Below are 17,891 nucleotides of genomic sequence, written 5' to 3' on the forward strand. Positions count from 1 at the left end.
AGACGTGGGGCTCCACCATATATAACGACAGTCCCTTCCCAGATATGTAAATCACATCATACATAAGACTTCATATTTACACACTGGACTGCTCGCTGACTTATCTTTAAAAAGTGTTAAAGTGTCATTTGAAACTGGCATAAATGTAGAAGTTAGGTTGAAGCCAAATTACAGGTGACTTTTGAGGCTTGCTGAAAGCCTAGTTATCATCCGCCTGAGCCCTGAGAAGCAGCACTTAAGATTTAGGGCCGGTAAATGTACATGGGAATGCTGTGTTTCTCTCTTAACACCCACACACTCTGATTGTCAGTCCTGCAACGCTGACTCATTGTCAGCCGCTGTGGATAAAAGCACTTTCTAAACGTCGACAGTAAAATGTAAAAGGTAACCTCACATTCACGCTGCAGCACGTACAAGAATCACTTCTTGTCAACAGAATTTTGTGCATTTAGAAAGTTTTCCATCAACACACAATAAAAAAACAAAACAACTACAACAGTGACGTTTTTGTTTTGTCCCCATAGACAGACATTTGTTTAAAATAACAAATATACACATAAACACAGAAGACGGATTAACAGAGCCGGTTCAATCAGAATCTCAATGAGATGAAAAGCGTAACATGGCTCCACATTTCAGGTCTGTAACAATCAACGGTGCAGAAACATGTGAAGGCTTTGATGCGTGGAGAGCCCGTCATCTCCTCCCTGATCAATGTCAGCTCCACTGACAGGCGAGATGAACAGGGGAGGCTAAAAATATCTCACAATGTCACACACATATACACAGTCCTTATGATTGTGCCCCTGAGTATATTTACATAGTGTGTATGTCTGAGTGAGCGATGGAGAGAAGAGCTGTGAAAGCACCGAGTAACAGAGAACCGGGGTTATAGAGGCAGTACTGAAAATAATAAGGCGTGTTTGAATTCTGCACTGTAACACCAATCGAGAGAAAACACTGCTCATCTTCATTGTAACTTCATTGAAGAGTTGAGCTGCAATATTTCATTGATTAATTAGTTAGGTGGCTTGGCAGAACAATACTTCAAGCAAAAATAATAATCATGGCTCAGCTTTATTTGATAATCAACCCAACATCTTTGGATTTGGGGAAAAAACAAGCAATTTGAAGGTGTGGTCTTAAATTTCAATGCATATTTTTCCTTCTGTCATTTGATAGAAAAAACTAGTAAATTACTACTACTTTAAAACGAATCCTGAAATCAAAGTATGTGAATAACTTAACCCATGGTTAGGGAAGTAAGATCACATGGCATGTAAGAATTATATAAATCATACATCATTCTTCTCCCTGCACTTTGGTCTGATGCACAGTTGATATCAGATCAGTTCAGATCAGTGGTTGTTGGATCAGAATATCATCATGTTACCACATCCCAAAATGTCAGTCTGATGTTTGAAGACCAGCTATTCTATGATATTCTATTTAATTCTATTCTGTTGTCAACCCTACACTGCATGTACACACTCACACACACAAATCATGCGCACCTCAATGGTACTTCACTCCCACGCAATATCCTCTCGTTGGTCACACCACCCACTCACTATGATGATACCTACCACACACACACACACACACACACACACACACACACACACACACACACACACACACACACACACACACACACACACACACACACACACACACACACACACACACACACACACACACACAGACACACAGAGAGAGAGAGAGAGAGAGAGAAAGAAAGAGCGCCCACGCATTCCAATGATATCACAGATTGAATACAGAGAGAGGGTGCAGGGATTGAGGTAGAGATAGAAATGTTAAGAGTTTTGTGCACATATTGCTGCAAAGCAACTGCTCTTTAGGAGTAGAGCTATTGCCAAATCCACACACACACACACACACACACACACACACACACACACACACACACACACACACACACACACACACACACACACACACACACACACACACACACACACACACACACACACACACACACACACACACACACACACACACACACATACACACACACACACACACTTCTTTAATATAGAATTGAAAGGTCTCCAACGATATGACCCTTGGGCCAAATCAGACAATGCCTTTGTACAAAAATGCACAGTACCTTGCAAGAAATTAAGTGTGCCCTCCTTTTCTCTCTTGAACCTAAATGCCAACTATGATCCACTCTGACCCACTGCCACCACGGTTACCACGGTTCCATTTCAGCTGACACTAATTACAAAAGGTGGCAATTCATAAAGACAGGAGACATAATCTCAAGCACACCAGGTCATCAAGCTTGCGGGGGGCTGGGGGAGATGTAACCTCATAAAAACAGCGATTGGAGTTCTGCTGGAATAACCTGCGGCAGACGTGTGATTGGCAGTGCACACCCTCCCACTTTTTCTCTACATCATCGCTCACAGAGCCCTCTGCGTCCTGATCTCAATCTGACTCTATCATAGCTTGCACCCTGCCCACTTGGCCTTCATTATTCATTATATCCATCAAATATAAATACACACAATTTATTGGCATACACATGCATGCACCGTTGCAGTTTTTCCACATCTTTCTCTCTTTGTCATTTCTAATACCTGTGGACTGGTCTCTTCTTATCTCTCCCTCTCTCATCAGCTGTGTCATTACTGTGGCTGTGATTTGGGTTTAGGTTACTGCAGCGTAAGCAGCCATATTGTGTGCCTGTAGCAGATACCTGTAACACTGGCTGAGCAGTGAGCTATTCATTACTGGCACCAACTGTATGTCACTGTATGTTTGCATTTGGTCCCAAGCGCAATGTTTTCCAAGAGCTTTGTTTCCCAGGAGAAGACATGCCACTACATGCATAGTCGCTTGAATGTCTACAGCAGTCTCTCCTCCACATTTTTAGGCCCCTACATCAACAATAACAGTGAAACTGCATGACAAAATCACATCAACACTCTTGTAATTTGAGGATTGATTCGCAAATATTTTGATAATCAATTTAATAACAACAGCACAAAATCCTGTGACTTTTGATGGGGAACTGGCTATTATACACATGCGCAGATGTGTGTGGGTACTTTGAAGTGTCACACGATGCCTCGATCACTCACAAACAGACACATGATATTATGTAACGACTGGTTGTCAATCAATATCATCCTCCCATCACGGTCTCTGTACATCAATACAGTGTGACGAGGGGGGCTCAAACATACAGTACATAGTACAAACCGATTACATTACAGAGAGAGTTAAACTTCTTGTACTAAAGACATGTTTCTTCTACCAAGGGAAATTGTCACCTTAAAATATAAAAAGAACTGAAATGTAAAGAACTTGCTAAATGTTATTGTCTTACCTAATATTGGCTCCTACACAATCTGAACTTTAAGGATGTTAGAGGCTGGAGCAGTATTATTTTGAAGATCCTCTTTTTTTCGACCCCTTCCCTTCCAATTCCCCAAATCCTCCTTTTTCCACTACTCACCTTCCTCCCATACAACTCTATTCTACCACCTTTTTGCCTCTCCTCTCCTCATTCCAATATATTCTTTTTATGAAATGTTGGCAGAACACCGATGTTGTACACAGCCTTTTGCTCTAATGAGCTGCCAACGTGTGTGTGTGCTTGTGTGTGTGAGTGTCTGTGCAGGCGAGACGCAGTGACATGCCGTACAGTGATGCCCCAGATTCAGTGGCAAGGTTCAATGCTGCAACACATGGCTCACTAGTAAGTCATATGTATGAATCTATGTGGTTGCACATCACCTAGAGTATTTCATACACACAAAGACACTGTCCGCTGGGTGAATACGCGCTGTAACTGACAGTGATGTACTGTTTGGTCTACATGAAATACATCACTAATGGATTGATTATCTACTCTTCGAATCACAGCTCTGACTGACTTCATAGTGACACTTACCTGTTCACGGCAACATAAGTGTCAGCACTGTGATGGGTTCATAAACTATTGCGCTTTCACAGAAATTAACACATCATTTGTTTTTACAAGAGGCTGCTCTCCCTAACTAATATTACAGTTGCATGCATTGAGATAAACAGCTGGTGCCACTAATCCTGCAGTTGGCTGCCATTAAAGCATCGGAGAAGAAGAGAACGCAACAAGAGCAGGGGAAAACAATGAAAGGGTGGAAAGACGGCATTCATGTTTACTTTGTATTCTTTGAGGAAAATGATCTATGCTCCACATAGATTTGATCTCGCCTGTTGCAATGTACTGATTCTTCAGATGAGCAGAAGCTTCAGGGGACATATGTCAGGATTTCTATGTCTGTTTCCATTGCACGTACAAGAATGTCTGTGATATTTGGTGTTTTAACCTGTTCTTTTATGTAAAATCTGTATATATGAAAAACATCAAAACTGTCAGTCAGCGAGTCTGATCACCATGTAGAATGTTTCCATAGTTCAGTGAGGAGCCCTAATGAGCCCAAACAGGGGATATGTATATTTAATGAGGGAGGCTCCCCCAGCTTCTCATTTAATATCTCCATAATGAAGACACAACATGATACGGGCTTTGGACAGGAAACCTGTTTAAAACCAGGACGGTGCCATGTCACACCCTCCGTTGAGAATAATGGACTCGCTCTCTGCAATGCACATTTGATGTGACAGCCTGGTTATTCCTGACCGACAGGATAAGTTATTTGATTGCCATCTTAGACACTAGGTGAGACTCAGATTTTCACATTGACTGCTATACATACATACCGACTGACTGGGTTCACAGACTTGACTACAGAACATCTCCGTTGGATATTCTCCCTGACTAAGTCCTGGAAGACCTGGCACGGTGTTTAAACAATATGGAGCGAGGTCTGGGCGAGCCAGACTACAGTTGTTGTTGTTTCTATTTCCTGCTATTCCTACTGCCTTAGTGAGGAGGAAACTTCCTGATGAGCGGGATGGAAGACACAAAGAAGAGGCTGATGAAACAGGTTGAGCGCAAGAAGAAGAAGAGCATGATGATAAAGAAGGGAGAGCAAGAAGTAGAAAGTCAATAATCTATACAAAACACGCCATTCACCTTGGGCACTTCCCCTTGAGTGTGCGTGTGCGTATAAGGGCTTATATAAGGGGGCTGAACAGCCTACGCCAAAGTATAAATACCCATGATGCCACCACTGAAGCAGGGAGAAGGGTCAGAATGAGTCAGCACAACCAGATCACTCCTCCTCTTGCCCCCTCTCTCCCTCCCATCATCCATCCTCTCTTCTTCTTTTAACTTATCCTCCTCTGTCCCCACATCTGTCATCTTTCACGCCGATGGTTACTGTTCGTCTTTCCATGGCAAAAAAACAGAGGATATCACTTGGCAGGCAAGCCGTGACCTCTAGTTTGTGATGATTATAAGACAAACACACTGTGCAAACAAACCAAAACAATCAATTACACTTTCATAAAAGCCCCATTTTAAATTGTAGTTCGCTGATGCAGAGGCTCCTAAAAGATCTGCCAGCACCTTAGGTTATAGAACATTCTGTTTTCTTTTCAAATGTGTTTAGAATGACAAGCTAGGAATCTAATGAGCCTTTTGTGGAACTCAAAAAGTCAGTGTTGCAATTGTTTTAATACATCAAGGTAATATGCACTTTATATACAACTTATGTTAATCCAAATAGTGTAGGTTAAAGTATGATTTATTTACACTTAATCAGTCATTAAAAGAAGATACTTTCTAAAAGTGTTTGACTCGTTCAATATCAGTTGACAGTATGTTATCCCTTTCAGTGATGTACTATCTTGGTCTTTTGGGGGAGACAATACAGTCTGGCTGCCTTCACTTTCAGTTTGATTTCAGTTTCAGCTCTGTGCCAGCACTGTGGAAAAAAATAGATCTGGCACACGATGATTTCATGTGGTCCATCTAACACCTCCACCCTTATCCTCTCATTCACTCCCTCTCCCTCATTCACTGCACACCTCTCACTGACTTTCATTCACTCGGTTTTCTGTTCTCGATTTGTGTCCGTCAGATCCCTTCTGCCTTTCTTCCTCTTTATTATTACATCCCTTTTCCTCTCGTCTCTTTTAATTACTCTGAATCTGACCAGAAAAATGTTATGCCATTAATTAATATGGCAATCATTTTGTACCAAAAATATACGTGCTACTCTTTAAAAGTCATAAAGTAGAAAGAAGAGTCTTCAGCCACGGGAGCTCACAGTGACAGTGCTAACATGTTGTATAAAGTTGACCATGTTCATGTTTGATCATTTAGCATGTATGTAAAAAATAAATAAAAACAAAAGTGTGACTGGTGCTGGATGTAACTAATTCTCAGGTGTTCACAAGCAGGTTCTGGGTTAAACTCATTTTATCAACACAATCAAATTGATGGAAATCCATCAGAGCAATGGAAAACTTGAATCCCTGTGTATATTATATTTACAGTGATTTATTGGAATATTGGCACCAACAATGCTTGTCTCCTCTTATTTATTCCTCCCTGTGTGTCTGGAGGGCTCTGCGTTTCCGCTCATGGCAGAGGTACAGTACATCTACCTTCACAAGATGACCTGAACAAACTGATCAACATGTCCAGCCAACACAGACACGACCGAACGCACGAACGAACGCACGAACGCACGCACATACACACACACCTGTAATTTCCTACACTGTGCTCTCTCTCTCTGTAATTACTCCCCCACAAACAGTACCTGCTGTTTTGGGCCAAACAGCATGAAAATAACAGAGTAGGAAAGTAAAAGTTAAAGAAATATGAAGGTTGAATACCTACATTGTGTATGTGAGTGTCCACTGTATTTAAGAGTATAGTCATCATGCTCAACATCTGCTTTTATCTAATCTACAAATTTACTCATGAGTTCAGAGAGAGGTGATGTGAAGAGGATGAGAGAGAGAGAGTGGGAGAGAGGACAGAGGGGTGAGAGTGGAGAGATGCAGATATCAACAAGAGAGCTGATGAGACGAACCAGCTTTACTAACAAATTATGAATTTAATTCAAGTTGTAGGGATGTTGGTATCTATTGCACAATGAAAAATACATGTTGGAACAAACCACGAGTCTGATTTCTATCACTTAAGTGACATTGCAGATAAAGTCACAAAGACAACATCATTAGTCTATTATGTGCTCACTGAAGAGATGGACAGGAAACAGTAAAAGAAAACTAATGGGGAGTGAGTGTGATAGAGAGACAGACGGGAGTTAAAGAGCCACATGAGTAAAGTCAAGAAGATGGAGCAAGAGAAAAAAAAGAAGACTGGGATGCTTTCCTGTCAGCTTGTGTCCCTGTTGCTAGGTTACCATCTACAGACGAATAGGTTAAAGGATCTCAGGAGCAACAGTGACATAGTTAGTTGGTTTCCATCAGAGAACACACACACACACACACACACACACACACACACACACACACACACACACACACACACACACACACACACACACACACACACACACACACACACACACACACACACACACACACACACACACACACACACACACACACACACACACACACAAGATGATTACACAGAAAAGGAGCAAACCATGTTTTCAAAGAATTCTGATTTGGACATTGGAATAAGAAGATGTGCACATGGACAGAACACAGTACTAACAGCTGCCTGCAACCAGCGTCGAAAAGAGTCAAACCTTTAAGTGTGCCTGTCTTCGTAACATTTCTAATAGTCAAAACTCAGCCACTGGCTGCATCATAAAATTCCTTACCAAATTGATTTTTAGTACACACAAGCATGTTTGTACACAACAATATAACAGAAAAAGCAAATGTTACACCAACAGTGACAATAAGGTTCCACTGGGTACTGGCACTGAATTCCAGATACCGCTACTGGTACCCAGCACTCAACCTTAGTTATGAGGAGGTTGGGGTGGATGGATGGGTCAGATTTTGACCTTCCAGAACTGGTCACGTCCTAGATGGAAACCAAATTCATCATACGGTTGCAGCCTTTTACAAAGAACACTTTTAAAAACCCACATCAGCAGCGGAGCAGCATCTCTGTACCAGCAGTTAGTAATCCAGGTGAGCCCACCTACACACCATGATTCACATTTTAGACATTTAGTTCATCTCATCAACACCAATTTGCCCCGACAGCATCAGATCGGCTTCAATTTGTAGATCACCTTCATTGCAAACAACAGATACAGAGCAGGGCAGAGTTCCTGTGACAGTGATCATGAAGGAGACAAGTGCTGTGAAAGTGAATAATTAAAGGATGAACGAGCAGAGGGGGCACATGGTGTTATTGTGGAGAGAGTGCTTCTGCCTTTTCAATGAACAAAGTTAGAAACTAACCTTTAGCTTGACTGAGACTAGAATTACACAAATTGCAGAATTTATCCTCTTTATTCAGATAGTGGAATACAAAATAATGCTGAAATAGTATCAGATGGTGCAGCATCAGACATCATCAGAAGCTTATCAGGAAATGTCATCACTGGTAATTTAGTTTCCAAAGACAACACAAGAGTCAAATTTACCTCTACCTATATTAAAAGTCACATACCAAATTATGCTTATGTTGGCATGCTCACTTAAAACTAAGGTGTGTTCTTAAGTTTTATGCTAGGACCTACAACACCTGGTCATCATGTGGGTCCATATAATATTTACACATGCAAACATACAAATGCAAACTGCATTCACAACAAACTTTATGTACTCTATATATAGTTTGGTTTTCACTATCTCTCATGTGCATCCATTTACCAGGCAAAGTCATGCAATTCGCAACACAATTCCTCGTCTGTTGGGTACAAAACATTGTAACAGACATTAAAGCAGACTATTTCATCAGACTATGAATTATAATGAGACTGACTTTGTTTGACCAGGCGAACAAAATGACACAAATGTGTCATGTCGGCACAGGAGTATTGATACAACTCAGTGACATAAAATACTGTATATCAAGACGAATATAATACAAGTATTATGGGTAATATACTGGGTAAATTGTTTTATCCTAGTCAAGGGAACAATCATTTTTATTACCTGCCAGAGTAGCTGGTAGAGTCACTAATCTACCAGCCACACAATGAACTGTATCCTGTCTGAGCTGTGTGGAAGCTGCTATTGACAGTGCAAAGTGGCGATGACACAGATTCACAATGAGTTACCAATTAATATGTTACAAATAGCGTTGGGCAATTATGTCAATAGCCGATATGATTGGCTATACTAGTACTACTACTACTACGCTTGACAACAAATTATAATAATTTAAAACACTAAATGGGTAAATAAGGCAAATATGTCTGGACAGTGGGCTGTTAGTGACTACTCTGACTATGGAGGCCATCATCTATCCGCACAACCCTTGTTACAACTCAAAGAAAGTAATTAGTGTCAGGTCTTTTCTACATCCTTCTATTCTTAGGCATGCTTGCAGCATAGCATTGTTAGTCTCTCATTCAGCCAGTCGGGATTTTTTGTTAAATACCTCAACCTCGACATTTTTTATGGATTTCCATGAAACGTAGAACGGATATCCACGTTGCCCTAATAACTTTTCCTCTTGCACCGCTTTAAGGTCAGAGTTGTTACATATGTTTTTAAAATGTCTCAACATTGACCTGAATTGACAACATTTTTGAGGGACAGTCGTTGCACCCAGATGATTGTCACGTAGACTTGGGTAATTCCCTGACTTGTGCTTTAGCGCCACCAGGTGGTCAACCTTTGATGTTTTGAGAGAACTGCCATTGGGTGCACACATTCAGGTTCAATTTGGAAAATATGCAAACAATGTAAGTGATACTTTGAGTTATCACATTGCAGCATCGTTAGATGAACATTTTAGATTTAGTCCAACAATTTGGTTTGGACCAAATACATTCTATTAATATAATTTTTATCTGTAATTTGTGCTCATGTTAGCATGCTAAAACGCTACATTAAGATATAGACTTCTTCATCTTGTTTTCAAATACTCAAATTTAGCAGGACTTCTGATGCAGTTGTGACAATATCTGTAAGTGGTAATTCACATTTTGCTCATTTTGTTAATCTGAGGAGGAAGAATCTAAATTTGGTTACTGGTAGTTGGTGCCCAGTCTTTTTCGGTTTCTGTGTGTGTGTGTGTGTGTGTGTGTGTGTGTGTGTGTGTGTGTGTGTGTGTGTGTGTGTGTGTGTGTGTGTGTGTGTGTGTGTGTGCCGTGATGTCAACATTTTTTGACCCACATTGGCTGTCAGCTCCATCCCAATACATTTCCAAAGTGTCACTGTGGCATCGGGTGTGCTATTGCTGAAAATGGCAGCAGCAAGGAAAACCGAGCCCTGTAGGAGACTCTGTTACTGAAAGTTAGCACACACACACACACACACACACACACACACACACACACACACACACACACACACACACACACACACACACACACACACACACACACACACACACACACACACACACACACACACACACACACACACACACACACACACACACAGTGATCAGTCTTCAAATGTGTGAAAGTCGATCAAAGCAATAGGAGCCCTCACTGACAAGTAAAATTAGGCCATGTCTCTCTCACACACACGGAATAACAAATACACACACCAATGCATCATATAGCCACAACCGATGTACTGATAAAAAGAAGTAGTTAGAAAGTGCGTTTTAAAGTTGGTTGGTCTATATTCTTTCCATATAGATTTACTAAATTAAGCTACAAGAGCACAAGCTCTTTCACATTTTTTTTCTTTTACACGTTTTTAACTGAGAAGAGGAAGCAGTTGGGGGAGGAAACACACTGGGTGTTACTGTACAGAGAAACTATAACTATCAACAAACAATGCCATAACAGAGACTCAGTTTACATATATGTTTACTGAAAGCTGAAGATCAGATAAAAACTAAAGAGCAACCTGTTAAATCTTTTGTACTTGTGCATTACTTCCAAGACAACTGTATTTTAATGAAATTGCTTATTTTGTTCATCTGATTGTTTAATCATGACTTGCATGTATTTTAACTATGTTTGTTTGCACTGCTTAATTCTGAACTGCGGAATTAATTAATTTAATGAATTGTAATGAATTCTATTAATTGTAATGAATTCAATTTGGGCTGCAGAACTTTCATCACTGATTCTTGAGGCACTGAAGTACTTCAAGCCTAAAAAAATAAAAAAAATAAAAAATCAGCAGAAGAATTAAATCAATCAATAAGAGCTAATTTCAATGCAACTGCAACATGTTCTCCCCAGTAACCAGAATGAGCCTTCCTAGTTCAAACATATGATTCATATTGTGTTGTTGTGTGCCATGAGCACAAGTTTGTTGTGTCTGAAAAACAAGGGAAAAATCAATACACTATAATGCTGCAATATTTTTGGCTCTATCAATAAGCCGACTGAGGCTCACTATCAGTGTTGTTGTATGCACTACAGTAGCTGGCATGAAAGACTACACGATGGCATTATATAACATGAACTCTTGAAAATGCTGAAAATAAAGTCTTTGACGAGCAAGCTGTTCTGATGCAGTCACTTACATACAGAGAATTGAATATATTGTTGCTCCACTAAGGATCTACATTTTTGGTTCTACAAATGACAATGTCTGTCTGTTGGTCTGTCTTCTTTGGTCCAGACTAAAATATCTACAGGATGGATTGCAATTGATCATAGAGACATCTTATGCCCCTCTCAGGATAAATTGTCATCATGTTTTTTCCGACCTTTCCTCGTAAACCACCAATTCAATTTGTCCAGTGTCTTGTTTTTGATAATGCCTACAAAACTAATGACACTCCCATCAGCCTCAAGAACAGCAATAAGATCATGGAACGGTAAAAAAACTGTCTTTAAAATGCCACGCTAATGAACCTTCACACAACTCAGGGTCACACACTCCAAAAGGTCAAGTGTACCAAAACATTATGCAGTTTTTTCCACCATATCGCACCTATGATCTAATCATCTGATCAACGTCAGGGCCTGAAGAAGCAGATGTGTAATGCACAGCTCGCTCGCAGAAAAATGCTTGTTGTATTCTCATAAATGTTCGATTTTAATATTTGGCATTCTAGTTCATTCTAGAAATATTAAGACCCTCAACAACCACCTATAATGGCAGTCATACACTGCCGCGGAAGTCAGAACCCCTCAGTGTCATATCTTTATTCTTCGATCAGTGCTGTCTGTTATCTCACTATAGGACCTCTGTCTGCTTCTGTTGCTTTTTAATCTGTGCGCTGCTTTTTCTGGTGCTTTCCAATGTTCTCCCTTCACACCTACACACTCAGCCTCTTACATCCCCCATTCCACTCCCCCATCCATCCATCCATCCATCCATCCATCCCATTTGGTGCAACTCTCAGTGGAACACTTAGGCTATTTATAAAAGCATCAAAGCCCACAGTTTCCAACACACCGACACTGGAGAGAAAGAGGGGGAGATGGTGCGAGAGATAGAGGAGAGAAGTGGGAAGCTGGAGGAATGGTTGAAGGAAAGAGGGGGAACCAAGAGGCACAAGGAGAGAGAGAAACAGATGGAGAAATACGGTGGAGGGGGAGAATGCCAAAGAATAAGAGGAGGGCAGAACGGGAAAGAGATAAGGAAAAAAAAGCTGGAGGAAAAGGGGGTATCGAAGAAAATGGAAGAGAGAGAGAGCGTAGGATAGAAAGGAGAGAGTGGCAGGTCAAAAGAAATCAGAGAAACAAAGAACACAGAGCAGGTAAAAAAACAAAAGACTGGATGACAGAGTCAGATATGCCTGTGTCCATTTTTCTTTGCTTCAGGATCTAAATGATACACGTTAGCATCAACACTGCGTACATTTATTTGTGTGTGTGTGTGTGTGGTGTGTGTGTGTGTGTGTGTGTGGGAGGCAGGTTTTGGATCCGGAGACCTCCCTCCCACACAGGTTGGTGCTGCAGAAGCACCTGAGCTGCGTTCGGCACTGCCAACAGACACCAGTGTTTGCAAATATTTACTAACTCATTTAAACCTGGATACGATCATGAAAAGGCAGAAATCGTTTAACATGAATCCAGAGGAACTGTGGGCACTGTGCCCAAATACAGCTTGACAGTTGCAGGTGAAAAGCGAGAGACACCCGATTAAACCCAAGCAAAAGACGCCATCAGTCAAAGAGAAGATTGAATGGTGCTTTTAATAAATACGTTTTTCCTTTGCAAGAGTGCCAATAGCTGCAGCGAACAACACATCTATGGTTTGGTTTAAGTGCAATCAACACTGTGCCTACACCATTTTATCTCTGCCTTTTTTTCTACCTCTTCCTCCCGTCCATTATCTCCTCTGCCTGGCAGAATAATCTCACCCACCACCTCTCCGCTGGAGTGTCATTTCTGATGAATACCTTTTCTTACTAATTTTCAACCATCTGCCTTGTTCAATTTTTTTTTTTTTTTTAACTTTTTAGATTATAGAGGATGCAACTTTACAGACCACTACAGTTTTGTTCAATCCCTCATTTTTTTCTAAATTGTACAGCATTCAAAAAAGCCACCACAATCTAGCTTGATGGCATCATCAGAAACAGTGTGTGACAGAGTGCACAAGATCCCATATACAATATATAAAGATCATATTTAGGATGCTAAACAGAATGGCGGATTCAATACACTATGGAGAACTTCTTGTAGCATGCATCTTGTCTGTTTGTAATGTTTTACATTACATCATATTACTTTAAAAAAACCTTTATTTTTTCCTATTGCCCCCAAAGACATGTAACGTGTCTTTTATCCTTCTGTTTTTCCCACCCCCACTTTCCTATCTTCCTCTACCTCCTCCAACCTTCTCATCTTTTATCTCACCATCCATCTTCTCTCCAACAGATTTTTTCCCTCTGTCCCTTCTTACTACCCCATTTGTGATGATTCAACTTCCTGTCTCTATCAATCTCTATAAAGGGATAATTTGTCCGTTTAGTCTGTGAGCAGACAGCGGAGGACACTGAATAGCCTTTTACACGCTGAAACCCAACTCATTTTTAACAAACACATTTAGGGACGCATGCATAAACACACACAAAACTAATCACGTAGAGGCAGCACAGCACACATAATTCTGCACAAGCAGCCATTAAGGAAATAAGTGCTCACTAGGTCATTAAATGGAACATGGATCACGTGCACACACACAAATTCCCAACATAGAGAAGCAGGAAATATGCTCAACACTGACACACTTCTAAGAAAAATCACATTACATAATTCAAGCTGCTACCGCCCTGCACTCTTCTTAATGTATGGAAATCTAATCAGCAGGATCCAACCAAAGCATTACAGTTTATTGTTTACAGCTACAACACTGTGGCAGTGAGCTGCTCCGACCAGCAATACCGTATATTACACAATGTGCAAAACCTTGCCAGCCTCAAGGCTTGGATCTGCAATTAAAGACTGCACAAACCACCATCCAGGCATTGATAGTGTGTTATAATTTTTACCATCCGTGAGAAAACAGTTACAAATTAAAAGCGCAAATTGGATGGGAAACTGTCTTTTCTTTGGGTCATCCATGATCCACAATTTCTATTTTTAGTATATAAAAGAAAACCTTCAGAGGTGGCAGTTTAAAGTCTTCATGAATCGACATGTATTTCAGTTAGATTCATACACACTGAGCAATCAGGTGGACAATGGGGTCGTGTTTTATGCTGCACAAGTGGTTTCAGAACGGCTGTGGGTGATTCTCAGTAAACCTACAACATCTGGTCATGTCTGAAACACTGACAACACAGCTGTCATCACCACATCCTTCTTGTGCATATATACTACCACAAACTGTTGCTGACTGCCTATGCTGCTGTTCAGGGTGCTCCCTTCTCCATCCAGCTCCGAGCATCTGTCTGCTCCCTGCTGAATCTATAACATGCTGGTTAGGCTGACACAACTGCAGCTAGATATTGTCTAACCATTCATTCATTTGGTTTCTGACTGTACTAGTCTAGTATATAATGTTAGCCTTTAAAGTTTTCAACAAAGCAAGATGGTGTAAAGTGCATACTACAATAGCAACTATTAAGATTTATTTTCTCTGCACGTTGTAAAGCTAAGAAAAATACTGAATATATGATTTATTTACCAGAGCCAAATCTGACTTCCTTTTTTCACTCATGACAACGCAGAATGAAAACCACAGGGAACAAATGTCACAGTGTCAAATGCTGCTCATGAATCTTAGCTTTGATGAACCTATCTAGAACCATGAAGGCCAAAAATAGTAATAAACATGCATTTATATAAATATACAATATTCACAAAATCACTTCCTAAACAAGCACATCATTCATAAACAAAACATGATCATCACGACCTCAAACATGAGGTGGAAACTTTGTCCAACACTTGACTCAGAATAACTCAAGCACAATATGTTTGCTGTATATTCAGTTAGTTGGCATAGTAAGTGAGTTGCAGTTTGACAAGATGCTGAAATAAATAAACCTCCTCTGGAGGAACAGGTAAAGCAACCAAAACATTGGGGTCAAAACTCAGAGCTACAGAACTCTTTCACAAGAAGTTAAAGAAAACAACAAGAAAATAAGATCACTGCAGTGTAATTGTGAACTTGACCTTAAAACATGAAGGGGGCAAGATCTGATCAACAGACAATATAATCAATCCTAAGACACCATGAAAGAGGCTGATTTGTCCACTCCGCACCACCATAAAAGCATGAAAGTCTATAGCAGAGTTAATCCTGCTGCAGAAACACAAGCACCCTTCATGTAGTTGTGTGAGAACAATGTGACATAATATGAGGACAATCAAGTAAAGCCCAGAGGCAAAGCACACCCAAACATTGATGTCTATCATTTCACTCCAAGTGTGCGTGTGTGTACATGCGTGTGTGCGAGAGGAGTTCCCCCTCGCTGTGCTCTAGGGAAGTGATACCCAGGTCCAGATTGACAAATGCATCGAAGATCATCAATGTAAAATTTGACATCTCACTTTTACACACACCTGATAGTCAAAGATTGTTGCAAAATGAAATGTCACTCAGTCATATTCATACAAGCTGAAACATGCATATTTAAGTAATTTACCCTGCCCTCTCCCAGCCGCGGTGTTGGAGTGTATAATTGCACCACACACACACACCCTCTCCTCCCCAGAGGCATGGGAACCCCTACAGATCAGCGGATACATCCCTTAAAGGACACTATTGACACATAACATATCCACAAAGGCTAATTACCATCTAACCCACTGCTGTATCGAACTTCTCTTCCATCCTACAGCATATAGACAGCTGCATCTGAATGTTGCACTGTTGCTAGGAGACTTGAAAATCCTTGGACACATCTAGTATTGGCTGTTAATACAAATAAAAAAACTGCATTGACATCGCGCAAATTGAAAAAGCAAAAAAGCACCTCCACATGTTGGTCCGCTACATATGTTTCTCTCATAGTAATGTTATTTCCTGTGGCAACGCAGATACTGGATCTGTCTCTTTTTTTCCTAAATTGTGATTATTTCTCAGCATCTGTCTCTGCTGTATGGAAATGATGGGAAAATACAATATAGGGACGGAGAAGGGGATGTAATCTCCTAACATAACTTTGCTTTTATTTAAAATGACCATCTCAATGCTACACAACCCAGAACCACAGAGGAAAAGTATTTTTTAGATAATTTAATGATGCTTTCAGGTTATGTTAGACCTTTTGGGTTTGGACAGATTTACATTGTTGTTTGTGGGAATCTCAAGAATGTATGCTGTGTAAAACCTGAATAATACAATACACTATTTCCATGATAAGATCAGTGAGAACCACAAAACCAGATGTCTCGCTTTGTCATTGTAGCAAGTGAACATCATATCACTGTTAATTAACTCATCCAAATGAACAAACTTTAACTTGATCCTCCATTGGAGGTCTAGAGCAGTGGAATATTGAGCCTCATGACAGAACGATCTGACTCATTTCTTAAAATTTATACATCAGGCCTTTCTCACAGCAGACATTTTGATTGGTTAAAGTCCATTTAGCTGCTTCACAGTCATGACTTACTGGGACACTTGAATATGACAGAGACATTGTTGATGTTATTAGTAGCTGTCTTTTACCCATGACAAGACAAAAACATCTAGAGCTGGGAGTGCATCATGCTCAGAACCAGAAAGGATGTTTCTTTCCTGAGCCTCTGTCACCTTCCTACTAACCATAACTAAATCTACAACTTCAGTATATTTTTATTTTTGAATCAAGCTCCACAGTCCTGCCTCTACTTCCAGACTTGCCTGTGTTGCTTTGTAAAGTTTCCCTCTGATCTTTAAGGGAAGCTGAAACTTAAAGTAGTATTGGATTTACTCTATTGGTAATAAACTAAACACTAAATTCTCAGCTGTTTTTACCCAACAACTCCAACATGCCTTAATCTTTAACAGTGATACAGACTCTCATTTGATATTTTTTTGTTCCCATAAAAACCCTGAAGAGGAAGAAGATTATTTTGCAGTGCTATGTTTTGAATAAAGTTCACACCTGGCACGTTGACTTTCAAGCTAGAAATGGTGATCATTAAAACTTACTAACAATAATAACACTATATGAATAAATAATCATATTTATGAATTGGGGACAAATCTGTATCAGAGACAAAAGCTCAGAACCTTAGTGTTCACTTGAGAGAATGTAACTGGAAAGTTAGAAGTAAGATGAAAGTAAGAAGGATAAAATTAATTAGAAGGAAATAGGACAGTAAAGTGGGATAGTGGAAGTGACAGAGGTGAGGAAGAGAGTAAACGAGACAAAAAAGATGAATAGAGAGAGAGAGATGAAGTATAACATTGATCTTGCAATTTGAACCTGAAAACCAAAGAAAGTGGTAAACGACAGCCCCAAAAAGTGAAAGAGGAATAATTAGAGTGGAAAA

The 17,891-nt window shown here is 40.2% G+C and overlaps 1 protein-coding gene across 2 annotated transcripts in view; it reads right to left on the minus strand.

Annotated features, from left to right (window-relative positions):
* The window catches only part of LOC118288691 (protein kinase C beta type), a 72,165-nt gene that overhangs the window by 52,464 nt on the left and 1,810 nt on the right, over nt 1-17,891 (minus strand). The gene's annotated exons all lie outside the window — the stretch shown is intronic.

Source organism: Scophthalmus maximus, chromosome 17, assembly GCF_022379125.1.
Source record: "Scophthalmus maximus strain ysfricsl-2021 chromosome 17, ASM2237912v1, whole genome shotgun sequence".
NCBI lineage: Eukaryota > Metazoa > Chordata > Actinopteri > Pleuronectiformes > Scophthalmidae > Scophthalmus > Scophthalmus maximus.